Genomic DNA, 13,199 nt, shown 5'->3' on the forward strand with positions numbered 1-13,199 from the left:
TCAGCAATTAATTGTTTGTTAGACATTTCCTCGTGCATGTCAACAAATGCAGAGCGAATGCCAGGGCCACCTGGGAGCTGACGATTTTAAAATTTTTATTATAATATTCTTATTAACAGATATGTTATTCATATATTGCAGTCAACTAACCCATGTTTATAAATATATATTTCATTTTGAAATCAGCCTGGTTCGCAAAAGGCTCATAATCCACTAGATAACCAAATAAATCGATCAGCTTTATTTATTGATCATATTGTCAGACAACTTTATCGACTTCCAAGGCAACTTTCATGACTTTCCAGGCAATAACATCGACTTGCAAGTCAACTTTATCGATTTTCCAGGGCAAATTTTACCGACTTCCAAGGCAAATTTTCTGACATTCAGTGACGTCATCGACATTCTAGACACTACTTAGGTATTCGCATGAAAGGGATTTTTCCATACAACAACGAATTTTGCGGACCGTTTGGCTGTAAAATGTTGGTATTTGTTTCCTGGTTTTCGGGAATCTGACAAAAAAAAAAAAAAACGTTTCTCAACTTGTCTCTTCATTTAGTGAATATCGGTACTCATGATTTCAAATACCCAGAATTTATTCATTTTTTAATAAATTGTACTTCCGGGCAAACAAATTTGGGGTAAACCAGGTTAATTTTCGAGAAAATCATGGGTGTATTTTAGTGGCTAGTGGCCATTTTGGCAGTATTATAGTGCTTTTACCGTGACCATAGGGTTCCTATGGAAGAGATATTATGCTATATCTCAAATTGTAGGCTGGGGACATAGGCTGAAAAAATAATATATTGTTAATGATGGGGTACTTTTGGTTTTCCTGATTTTTTTCAAAAATCTGGGTTTTAAAAAGTGTCGAAAAATGAAATTTTTGTTTAACATTTTTTGTTTAACATCTATGGAATTGTTCCACTGGCAAAAATAGCGATGTTTGAAAAATATTAGGTCAAATTTCTCAAAATATGTCGCTGTAACACACAAGAGAAAGCTATTTTATGCGATTTATGACCAACTTTCTGAAAAAATAATGTGTAGGCTTGCATCGCATTATCGCTTGTACGCCAGCTGACTGTAGTCAGTAGACTGTAGCAACTGCAGCGTGGCAGCCGTATTTAGTTGATGTAGTATGACACCATAGTGTTGCCGTTGGTCCCACTAAGATGTGAATTCATATAAACACTGGGACACACGCGAGTGTGATTATCATAGCTGATGTTAGATGCAAGACATGTCCACTGTTGCATGACACTGTTTTCTAAAATACTACACAGTAACTGTGAACTGACTTTTTTTAGCGTCTCCCAGTACGACAAATCATTGGTCACAAATTGGTACTAGTCGCCAGTCATTCAAATGCATCTCTTCGAGCAAGATATCTTAGGATAAGGTATGTGTACTATAGATTAGTTTATTTTATCTGGTGATGCCGGCGGAGCAGTGCAAACAAATTGTTCATAGACTCGACAAATTTGAATTTACTAGTAAATAACGAGAGCGGAAGTCTCAGTGGGTAACTGAATGGATTTTCAAAAAGCGATGCGATATAAATCGTAAGCAGGCAAAAGAACACTTGCAGTTGATTGAAAATAAAAACGCCATCAACGTTATCGCTAGGGTAAGAAGGAGATTCAATGGATGATGCATTTCCCGGGCATAATCATCAGTTTGCAGGGAGAGCATAGTAATTTCTTAGTGATATTCGTTAATCAACTAGGGTGATACTTCTGTTGAATAGTCGTCTTGAATTTCCAAAATGTGATGTTCTACCTTGCTGTCTCCGCATACGGCACATTTATTCTTAGGGCCGCTGTTTAAATTTCTCGGCACAGGAATTTCTCTAAAATGTGCATGGGGAACATAGCAATCCTAAAAACTATAGGGGAGTATCCACATTTGGGAGCAGTTAATAAAGATACATGCACTGCGGAAGAGGAATGATGAATCTCTGAATACTGGAACTACATTTCATCTTTAGTCATCACCATCCACCAGTTTGGGAGTAAACAAGTTGAGTCACAGTGTTCATCATGATGCGTCACCAGAGTTCACGCGGCGAGTAGTCACGAAAGACCAATCCTGATTTCGTTAGCCGCACCGACAACAGGGATCCAAACAATTACAAAATCCCAATGACATTGCTAATTCTGCATTGCATTTGATAATAGTACGTGTTTATACATGAATAAATCAGTTTGTAGATTTCAAGTTTATGTCGTGCGCATTGATCTCTCTGGCATACCGGGATTGAAATAATTGTACCACGCCGATATGTATAAGAAATTCAACTAATGGCCGTTGGTTTACAGGATAGACCAAGAGACCGAAGGTTTTTTTTTTATGGAAACCAATTTCAGAGTTATAGCATGTTGAAAACGACAATATTGTGCGAGACAGAAATCGGTTACATTGCTCCTTGTACAAAGCTGAACACAGGTTAAATTACCCAAATACAAAATAGTTGTTATACACTTTGTCAATGGTTTATGGTTAATTCAATGCATACTATTCTTTCGTCGGAATTCGCAATGGTTAAGTCGTAGAGGCTATTGTTGTTGTGGTTAATGTTGTGGGTTCGAACCTCACCTTTGGAAAACTTGTTCAAGCTCCATTTGTGAAGAGGATCTTTCACAAGTTGTCACCTCGGCCTCCCGAGAGTACAACTTCACTGTTAAGCTGGGCATGTTTTACAATGACATGCTGAATTATTCGAGTTATAAATATCGAGTTACAATACAAAAAACGCCCATATTTTATTATCCGCGCCCACTTGTTCAAAACCACATCCCAACAACATTTAGTTTAGTTTACAATTGGTATCATATAAATACCAAACACGAGTTGATTTACAGGGAGTATACTACTCTTCGTCATGTGACTCACTATTTAGACCGTTGGCTTATTTCACACTTTTATTCATATGCTGTACATAACCTACAAACCTGCTATTGTAAGTCATACCTTTCATCTTGGTTATTAATGAGAAAATGGCAAAGCATACATCTTTCACACCCAAAGTAAAAGAACACGTGCTCATCGCTGTGCACTGGCAATGCAACACAGGGTTCGTACACCCCAGAGATGATAAAATTCCATGCTATTCCAGGCCCAATATTGATGAAAATCCAGGCTATTCCAGGCCAATTTTGTAGGGAAATATAGTCGATATAAAAGCATTTCAGTGGAATACTCATTTAAGTTTAACCCAAAGTCAATACCGACATTCTTTATTATATACACACAGAGTAAATACTACAATATAAACTTTATCAAATTTATTTATGACCAGGAAACATAAATAATGAGCGAAACAAACTGCAAGTTTTGACATTCCCAATTAATATCATAGTAGTGAATGTAACTGGACAGTTATGGTGTGTCAACCATGTTACTATTACATCAGCCAATTTGACAAAAACTCAGTCAGTTTCTATCAGGTGAATTTCTTTGCTATATCACTATCTGGAAACATCCTTCGAAATAACTGTCCAAATCATCACAACTTTTATAACTGTAGTGCGAATTAACGCATTTCATTGCCCACAAAACACTTCTGCTGTAAGACTTGCTGTGTCCATACCACAGTGAGTGTGTTGCTCGTTACTTCGGGTCTATTAACCTTAAAGGGCGACAGTCATCGTGCCGCGTCCTGTTCGATATGGGACTCATAGCAACATATACACTCGTGTAAAATACATTGTTTATTTACATGAAATTCGAACACCGCGCTTTAACTGTAGCAACGTCAGCTAATTTTCCAGTCGATGTTGAAGGCACAGCTTTCACAAAATCAAGCATACCGTTAAAGTCCTAATATAAACCGCGGTTTATATTACAATGTATCAATTAAAAAATTCGGATCAAAAGCTCAAGTTCGGGGTGCGGTTTCTATTTCGTACATATTGCAATCACTAAATGGGCGTGGTCATTTTTTCTGTCCACAACACATGCACAAAACAAACAATACACCGTACAATCTCTTGAATAGGCGTCGGGGAAGAGTGAAAGGCCTTATTTTGGTTCTAAAATAGGCGTTACGAAATGTTGAAATATTACAGTCAATCAAATAAACTGTCCACATGATAAAAAAATACTCAGTATATTTAATGTAATATGCATTTATTTTTTTAATTTTCTTGGTAACGAAAAGTATATTCTAACAGAGGTTTCAAATAAAAACAAACACGAATGCACTGCTTAGTAGCAAATGATCACGGAACGGTAGCGCAATCCGGCCATGCTGCGGTTCACAAGTGAATAACTTACTTGTTTTCGAAGTGTGATTATTATTCAGTAGTGATTACAATAACGCACGAAAAATAAATCCGTTGAATTGTTATGAAATGCAAGTAAAATTAAACTTAGTTTCGCCGTAAGGAATAATTTCAGTCACATGTAAACGGACGATACGATCTCCGCCATGTTTTTGAATGCACACGTGACGTTTTATTGACCGGATAGGTCATGTCGCTAATTAACCAATCAAAATGCTGGATGGTGCCCACGTGTCTAAATTACATAGCTCATTTAAATAGATAGATAGATAGATAGAATTTTTTATTTGGAACGTACCAATGAAAATATGAGTAAAGTCCAAAAATAACAATAACAAAACAAAACATTCAGAACAACAAAAACTTTCAGTATTAATACATATCAAGAATATAGAAAATAAATTTTGCAAAAATGCTAAGAATGAAAAAATCATTACTTGAAACAATAATAGGAAATAATTCATCCATGCTAAAATCTTCCAGCTTTGGGGCATAGATGTATAAAGCTGCAAGGAATCTAGATCTTTGTTCTTTGATTTGACAATTATTACAATATAAAATGTAATGTTTCTCATCCCCTACTTCATTGCATTCATGGAGATTACATAGCCTGTTTTCCTTCAAAATGCCTTTATGTCTACCGGATTCAATGGGAAGAAAATGTGCAGAAGTTCTAAATTTAGTATAAGCTATTCTATGATTTTTATTTTTAATTTTTTCCAAATAATGTTCAAATTCAAAATTTTCTTTAGCACACCTGTAAAAGTCAAGCTTACAATTGTTCAACAAATTGTTTTTCCACTTCATACGGTACAAACATTTGAGCTTCTCTTTAAAAATATCACAAAAATTGTTCTGATGTGGGTCTGAATTAGTTAGATCTGTTATGACTAGTAATTTTTGTATAAAGTTAAGCCATGGGTCATGCACAAGAGTTTTGGATTCTTCATAGGCTGCATCAATGATAGAATTGTTTGTTTTTTTACATACTAGTCTTTGATAATATTTCATAACTGAAACACAGATATCCAATATAAGTGGATATTGACCTAATTCACCTCTACATGGGTCATTAGATGCCTTCCTGTGCACACCCAGAACTCTTTTACAGAATTTAATATGAAGTTTTTCTGGAATTAATTTATCTGAGAAAAGTTTTGTTTCAAAATTGCAATTGTCAACTGTACATTTATTTTTACCAGACCCCTTGTAGATGTTCAGCATAACCCCTCCCCACACATCAGCCCCATATAAAGCTGTGGGTTTGATAATAGAGTTAAATAGTTTTTTAGCCAGACTAACAGAATAACATTCCTCACTGATCCAAAGCATTTTGTACATCTTGAACAGTGCTTTCTGTGCTTTGTCTTGTAGCCTAGACATAGCATTATGAAACTTACCATTTGTTTGAAAAACAATGCCAAGGTAATTATAATAATTAACACACTGTAATTTAGTGGCGTCCAAATAAAACTGAAATTTGTTTTCTAAGTATATGTTAATGACAGTTCAGCGATCTCATGGTGAACACGGAAGAGATTTACCGATAATGCAGTGCGATCTTTTGGCTTTGATTTCCATGGGAAAACAGCATGATTTTTTTTTTAAATCAAGAAATTATTTTTTTCGAAAGATAAACTGAGCATTGAAGAAGAATTTAACACTTTTACGGTGATAACAGCTCATTGTCGAAAACTTACGAAACACTGACGTATTCAGAAAGAGTATTGACAGAGGTTGCCGCCAGAACAAAAGTAGTCTCATTGCGTGTCTGACATCTTATCACCGCCGAACAATAAATAGGTGTGAATATTTTCAGGCACGTTGTCGAAACAAATGAATAGGATTAGAAACAATGCCGTTTTGGACCAGCTGGTTGAAACAATGAAGTCAGTCACGGTCCATGAAAAAAAACACATACAAGATTTCCTAGGCTTGCCTAAGTAGGCACTGAACGCGTTTCTACAACAGCCAATCAACAAGCCGAATTCACGCAGCTCATGACCTTACGTTGCTGTGACAACCAACATGACCCCTAAACCGGCAGACTTCACCACAGATCGACAATCGTCAATTTATAATCAAAAGACGGAGAGGAAAAATTGGAGAGTGGCCAATAATAAAAGAAAAATGGTGAAATTCAAGGTTTTTCCAGGATTTTAAATAAAAAAGCAGAATTTCAAGGCTTTTTAAGGCCTGGAAAAGTGATTTTCGAAATTTCAGTATATTCCAGGAATTCAAGGCTGCGTACGAACCCTGCAACATGCTGAATCTTTCAACTTTTTTTTTTTATCGCGTTTTTTTTCAAGCAGGGGGGATTGGCTTCGCTGGTTCCCGGCGTCCCTTCCGAATGGCAAGTAGGACCACAATTCCTCCACAAGGGACTATAGCAGGATTCCGGTCCAAAGGCACGTGACCAAGTGACGTAATTTGAAAACGTTCTAATATTTGCTTTCCGTAAATAAGTCTTCATTACTCCAATAACGCCATGCCTATACAAACACGAGCCAGGATGATTGGTCACGTTTCCATCCACACTTTACAAATTTGTAAAACATCACTTCCAGAACAAGTTAAACAAAACAAGTGCTCGAATGATTCTGTTTTAGCTGAACAAAAAATACGATACATTAAAGCGAGAGTGTCGTCACCTGCGCTGCTCCATGCTCGGGAATTGAGTCCCAAGTGATGATAACACACGCTAAAACCGTAAAGGCTCATGGGTAGACGCTTATTTGTAAACAGTGACGCGCTATGGCCATCCGACGCATGCGCAGGTGACTACTCCGCGCTTTAAAATTTAAGATGTTTCTGGCATTTATCGCAGTTTCTGTACAGATTGATAAAAAAGAAACAGTTTTTTATTCGTCCAATTTTCGAAAGTAAAAGGCTGCTTCAGAACGGCCACGAGTGTAAGCACTGACGTCACGTAACCAAGGGAAACTGGAACAAGCAACGAGAAAATGATACATACCCTCCTAATTAGCAAGGGGGGGTTAATTGCATGACACGATTGACTGGGAAAAAAATAGTCTCATTTGCACAAATTAATATATATTAAGCAATGACAAACTCTTCTCTAGTAAAACTGCGCCAAAATGATTTCCACTTGCCAACATGGTAGTTCCAAATTGACCGATTTTTTTTTTTTACTAGCTGAAAAAATCTAAAAGAGGATCAGACGTAAAGTGTTTGAGAAGCATTTTTTATCAGAATCCAGTGTAAAGTGTTTGAGAAGCATTTTTTATCAGAATCCAGCAAACGTTTGAAAGAAACCAGTTTTTTTTCTGAACGTTATTGCAGAAAGTTACGGAATGCACGGAGGCTCGTTGATATTTCACTCTAATAGTAATGCTCAAAATTGTGATTTTCAATGACAAGTTTCCCTCGCTACTTCTCGACTTGAATGCTGTCGTTTTCATGACATTCTGCGTGTACTGATTAGCTGAAACAAAATTATCCGGCAAACCTTTGTCACGTCTACTCGTTAGTACAAACGCTTAGTACACTTTCCTGATATACTGTGATAATGGTACAATAAAAGCGCTTCAATATGTATTTTACATGTATACTAGTACATTGTGTACGTCACTGAGCCCCCCCCCCCCTCCTATCGAACACTACGTGGCTGCGCAACTACTGTAGCACTTTAAAATGGTCGATGAAAAAACATTCAAGCGCTGAATCTGGACTGTAAACCACACCGCCAAAAAAATCCGCAGAGGTTTGAAGAATGCAAAAACATGGCAAACATAATTTCAAAAAATACAATACTTTATTAATCCAAGCTTACTAAAATCTATACACACACACACTAAAACACAATTGCTACGTTCACACGACAGCATTTTATCGGAGCCCAAAGGCTCGAGCCAGCAAAAATGGCCGTGTGAATGCGTTCGGCTCGAGCCAAGTTCGGCTTCACTAAACCCTCGGGGTTGAACTCTGATAGGGTTGAGTCCCGGCATGGCTCCGAACGTGTAAACGCATCGGGGCCCAACTATCGGAGCCGAAATCACGCCCTCAATCGTCTTCTTCGAGTAACCTCTCATTTCAATTATGGCGGAGACAACATCTTTCATAGTTTCACGCAATTTCCCGCTTGAATAAGAGGTACGCGTCCTAGTGCATAGTAACGAATCATTGCGATAGATTGATAGCTCAATGGGAAACAAAAATGGCGTACGAAATTATGCGACAAAAACTTGAAAGAACGATGAACGGAAACTTTTTAAAGACACTAAAGATAAAAATCGTAGAAGCGATTGCGGTACGGTGACGCTCAGACTAGTAATACAACAGACTCGCAACGCATATTGTTTAAGGTGTTAATCGGCTTAATTGTAAATGCTATGCGTGCCACGCTCTGTAGCATTGGCATAGACACGGTCGAAGTTTACCGAGCACAGGATATTCTGCACACTTCGCGCTCCTTCGGAAATTGCGTATTTCTTCGTAAAACGGATCCGGATATATTTAAAAAAAACGGGAGATGCGTTCTGGACATTTTGACCTTTGCAGCTGTGTAAGAATTTTAAGAATCGACCAAGAATCAGGGGAGTTACAAGTAACTGAATGTCTTAGTGTTTGTGTATTCAAATAGTTTTTGAATATATAATGAGCAACTTTGAAACGATATTTCTCGCTGTTGCGGATTTTGCGGAAGGTTTCCAATATTTTTTTCGGAGAGATCTTATCGCTGCGTTTTGAACGATCATACTTCTTTGTGTGTTACCCGTTTTGTTTTCGTGTTCTGGGATGCCGAAACATAAGATAGCTAGTGCCATGTACATATCTCTCTCAGCGTATCAGCGTGATCCAGTAACGGTAAAAACTGGAGGTGCGTTATTGTTGTCGCGTTCGACTTCATAGTACGCGATCTACGCGTTGTTCAGTGACTGTTTCAATTTTCTATTGTGTGTCAGTATTGTTGCAATTTCGAGTTTCACTGATTTTGTTTGACTTCCGTCATAGTTTTGTATAAAAATAGCCCAGTATATTTCTTTTTATTCCTAATTTCAGGAAATGAAAAACACGAGATCGATCAGGGGTTGCAAAGTTCTACAGAGAAATTGTCATTATCTTCGTCAAAATGTTCTCCTAAAATAGCTTCCCACTCGTAATTATCGTCTTCAGATTCGCCAAATTTTTCCGTAAATGCCATTTTCGAAGTTCACTGACAGCTCCTGTCGTCTATGTCACTTCCTGTCTTTATGTCTCGCGATGCATCGCGATAGTTGATTGTATTATGAATAGATCTCGCGTTATTTTGTGAAATATAATGAAAATGTTGTTGCCCAGCAACGTTTACTCGGTACGATAAGAACTGATAACCTAAACAAACGTGGCACGCATTACTTCAAAAGAAAACTTCGCGTTGTTAGTCTGTTGTATTACTATTCTGAGGGTGACGTGTTCCTGGTAGGTTTAGATTCTTCCATAGTCCGTCTATGATAGATAGAGAGAATCTGTGATTCTTCCTAGCAGTTTTAATAGATATCACCACAGTTGAATAGTTACAAAATGGTAATTTTGCATGACAATAACTTGAGCGAATAGGCTGTATTAAACGTATTTTAGCTGCCGCGTTTCCCGTTTATTCGAGATACTAGTACCAAATTTAAAATACCAGTCATTGTCTTTTCTACCTCCATGGTCAGGCTCCTTTTTCTGCTAGCTCAACAACATCATGCCATGTAAAGAAAAAAAACACAAGCACGACACTAAAATCGTTTTCAGTCACTAATTATTCAAGGGCACTGTTACGCTCGGCTCTGATCGAACTGAATCTAACTGGCAGATCTCGGCTCTCGTTCGGCTCCCGACCGTATGACTATCAGGGGTAAATCCTCTTCCACGGGGTTCTCCACACTTGTCAGGGGGGAAACTCGTCTCTCTATCGCGTCCCCTTGAGGTACGGGATCGGGAAGTCACTTATACTTTACAGTCAAATAAGACACACACAACGAAATACGTTTCAACTCTCGTCTTAGTCGATCTTTTGGAGCACTCTATAAGACACAGCGCCCTGGGGGAAAAGTCCCCAAGACTCTCACAAGGCTGAACCAAGACTCGCCCAAGACTGGACTCTCTCAAGGCTCGCCCCTGGACTGGACTCTCTCAAGGCTCGCCCCTGGACTGGACTCTCTCTCAGACTGGACTCGACTGCCCAAGGCCGCGTCTGTCGTGGAGTATTCGCCAAGACCAACTCAAACTCTCTTTATTCATTTTCAAAACTCTAACCAATTACAAAGCAGTAAAAAGACTCTAAGGCGTAAACTTCAATCATAAAGCCAATCAAACTAAGTACTGAATACGTCATATCTTTTGATTAATCGTTCACTACATTAATAACTACGGATACCAACTGTCAGAATGAGTAGTCTAAAAAGCGGCGGCTATCTGGTAATTAGTTCCAAATCACTGAGCCAAGTTCCGTCCAAAATTTCAAATAGGCCTACACGATGACAGACATAACACAGCAATTCGCTAATAATCAGTTAATTAAGTCGGTTAACAGATACGCGAAAACAAATTCATGACATGACTATGAACGCATTGTAGATAATCTCCTGTTAATCCGTGGGAGGAGCAGTAGTTCGGCTCCGATAGAATGCCGCCGCGTGAACATAGCAAATAACACGCAATCTATTGACTCGCATAGTGGGATCAGATAAATAGAATCTGCTGTTATTTACATTTAGATTTTTGACGAATTATTACTTTGAATAGACTTCTGATGTGCACAGAACAATAAAAAACTGCCATTTCACTCAAAATACACGAAATAAAGTTTGTCACTGTTCTCATTGTACGACCGAACTGAAAATTCTTGTCGCGGTGGGTACATTACACGCTTACACTTCTGACAACTGCATGCCATCTGCACAGGTGATATCGGCCAAGTCAGAGGCTCTATTCACGCACCCTGTGATATGTTACATCAAGATGGCGACAAGTGCGCACATAGTAAACATCGCTCTTTAAACTTTTGGTAAAATTGTTGGTAACTTGGTAATTCCACGATCGTTGGGTAGCTGTTCGTTGTGTTAAAGTATCACACTTATCACTGGTTAAACATGGAAGCTGAGAAACGAATTAGAAAAGAACTACGCGATCCGATGTATTCTTACGAAGATCTAGACAAAGAAATTGCTACAGTACAAAGGAGACAAAGAAAACGAGAAGGTAAAAAGAAGTTTTATGCCGTAGCAAGAGGCCGATCAGTTGGCATATTTAATACATGGGAGGAATGCAACAAGCAAGTTGATAAATATTCAAGTTCTCTTTTTGAGGGATTCTTCACTAGAGAAGAAGCGGAGAATTTTCTGCTTTCTTGTGATGTTGACCTCAAAACCGGCGTTAATTTGGTGTGCAGTTGCGATCACAGCGACGAGAACATTGATAGTACTATCTCCGAAAATGTTATCACTGAGACAACTGAGACAACTACTGCATCAGCACATGTACCCACCACTAAAAATGTATCGCCAGATGGAGTTAAAAACACTTTTGAACAGTCACTTATGGAGAAACTAAAATCAACACCTACGAATTCTAAACAAAGCTCACCACAATCAATCATGGCGGACTACCTCAGACGCGTCCAAAAGTCAACAGAAAAACAAGATAACAGTATTAAATTATTGGAAGAAAACTTTACAGCGATCGTGGATAATAATAATGAAGAGAAGCGTAAGACTTGGACTAAACTAGAAGAAATCCAAAAGAATATCGATTACTCATCGAAAGAACGAGAGAAACTCACACAGGAAATTGACCAGACTAACAAATCAGTTACGTCATTGCTTGACGCTGTTGATGCTAAATCGTTGGCCACTCAAACAGAAATCAACATACAAATTAAAGATAGTTTGGCTAATATGCAGCACCTCACTTTACAGACTGTACAGGACATGATCATGAAATTACAGTGTGACCTAGAAGAAAAGATCTCATCGGTTACAACCAATTACGAAACAGCCATTGAAAATTTAAAAACTGAACACAAGATGGAACTACAACAAGTACGCGACGAATTACAAGAAGTAACAGTCAAATACAAGGCTTGTTTGAAAAACGTAGATGATTGCTCAAACCAGGATACTGCCGTTACATCAATGTCTAATCCTGAACATCATTCTCACCCTCAACTGAAAACCACCCTGGATGTTGAAGCCGACTGTTTTGAACCACGTGGTTCTGAACCTCTTCAAACGAAAGCTGAAACAAATGACGAAAGTCCCCAACCAGAAAAATGTCTTGATGGAACTAACTGTAAATCCCAGCAGGGGAGTGACATTCATCATGAAACTATAAACGCAAACAAACTAATTGTAGGCGATTCTATTACACGTCATGTCAAAGCTAGTAAAATGTTCCCGCGTACCTCTGTTGACCATCGTAAAATATATACCATTGCACAGGCCATTGACGCAGCTAAAGTTTTCATATCACCGTCAGTGGACACTGTTGTATATCACATAGGAACCAATGATTTAATGAGTGGGAAATCGCCCGCTGAATGCATTGACCAAATGGTTGAACTAGTAGACACTACGACTAACAATATGCCAAATGCAAATATAGTAATCTCTGATGTATTGAAGCGTCATAATAACAAGAACGTGAATGATAATGTGCAAGAATTTAACCTACTTTTATTCAACAAGATGAAATTACGCAAGAAAGTGACAATCGTAAAACATAATGAATTGTCGGCAAATTCCGAATTGTTTGATGATGATGGTACACACTTAAACATCAGAGGCACCGCTCAGCTGGTCTATGACATCAAAAATAAAATCAGACAAAGATTGATACCAAATGAAAACAGAAGTGCAGGCAAGTATCAGTTCAGAGAGCAGTACAGAAACGGCCGCAGTGTGAACCAAAATAATCATCGTCGAA

This window comes from Saccoglossus kowalevskii, chromosome 13 (genome assembly GCF_978046115.1).
Source record: "Saccoglossus kowalevskii chromosome 13, keSacKowa6.1, whole genome shotgun sequence".
Taxonomy (NCBI): Eukaryota; Metazoa; Hemichordata; class Enteropneusta; family Harrimaniidae; genus Saccoglossus; species Saccoglossus kowalevskii.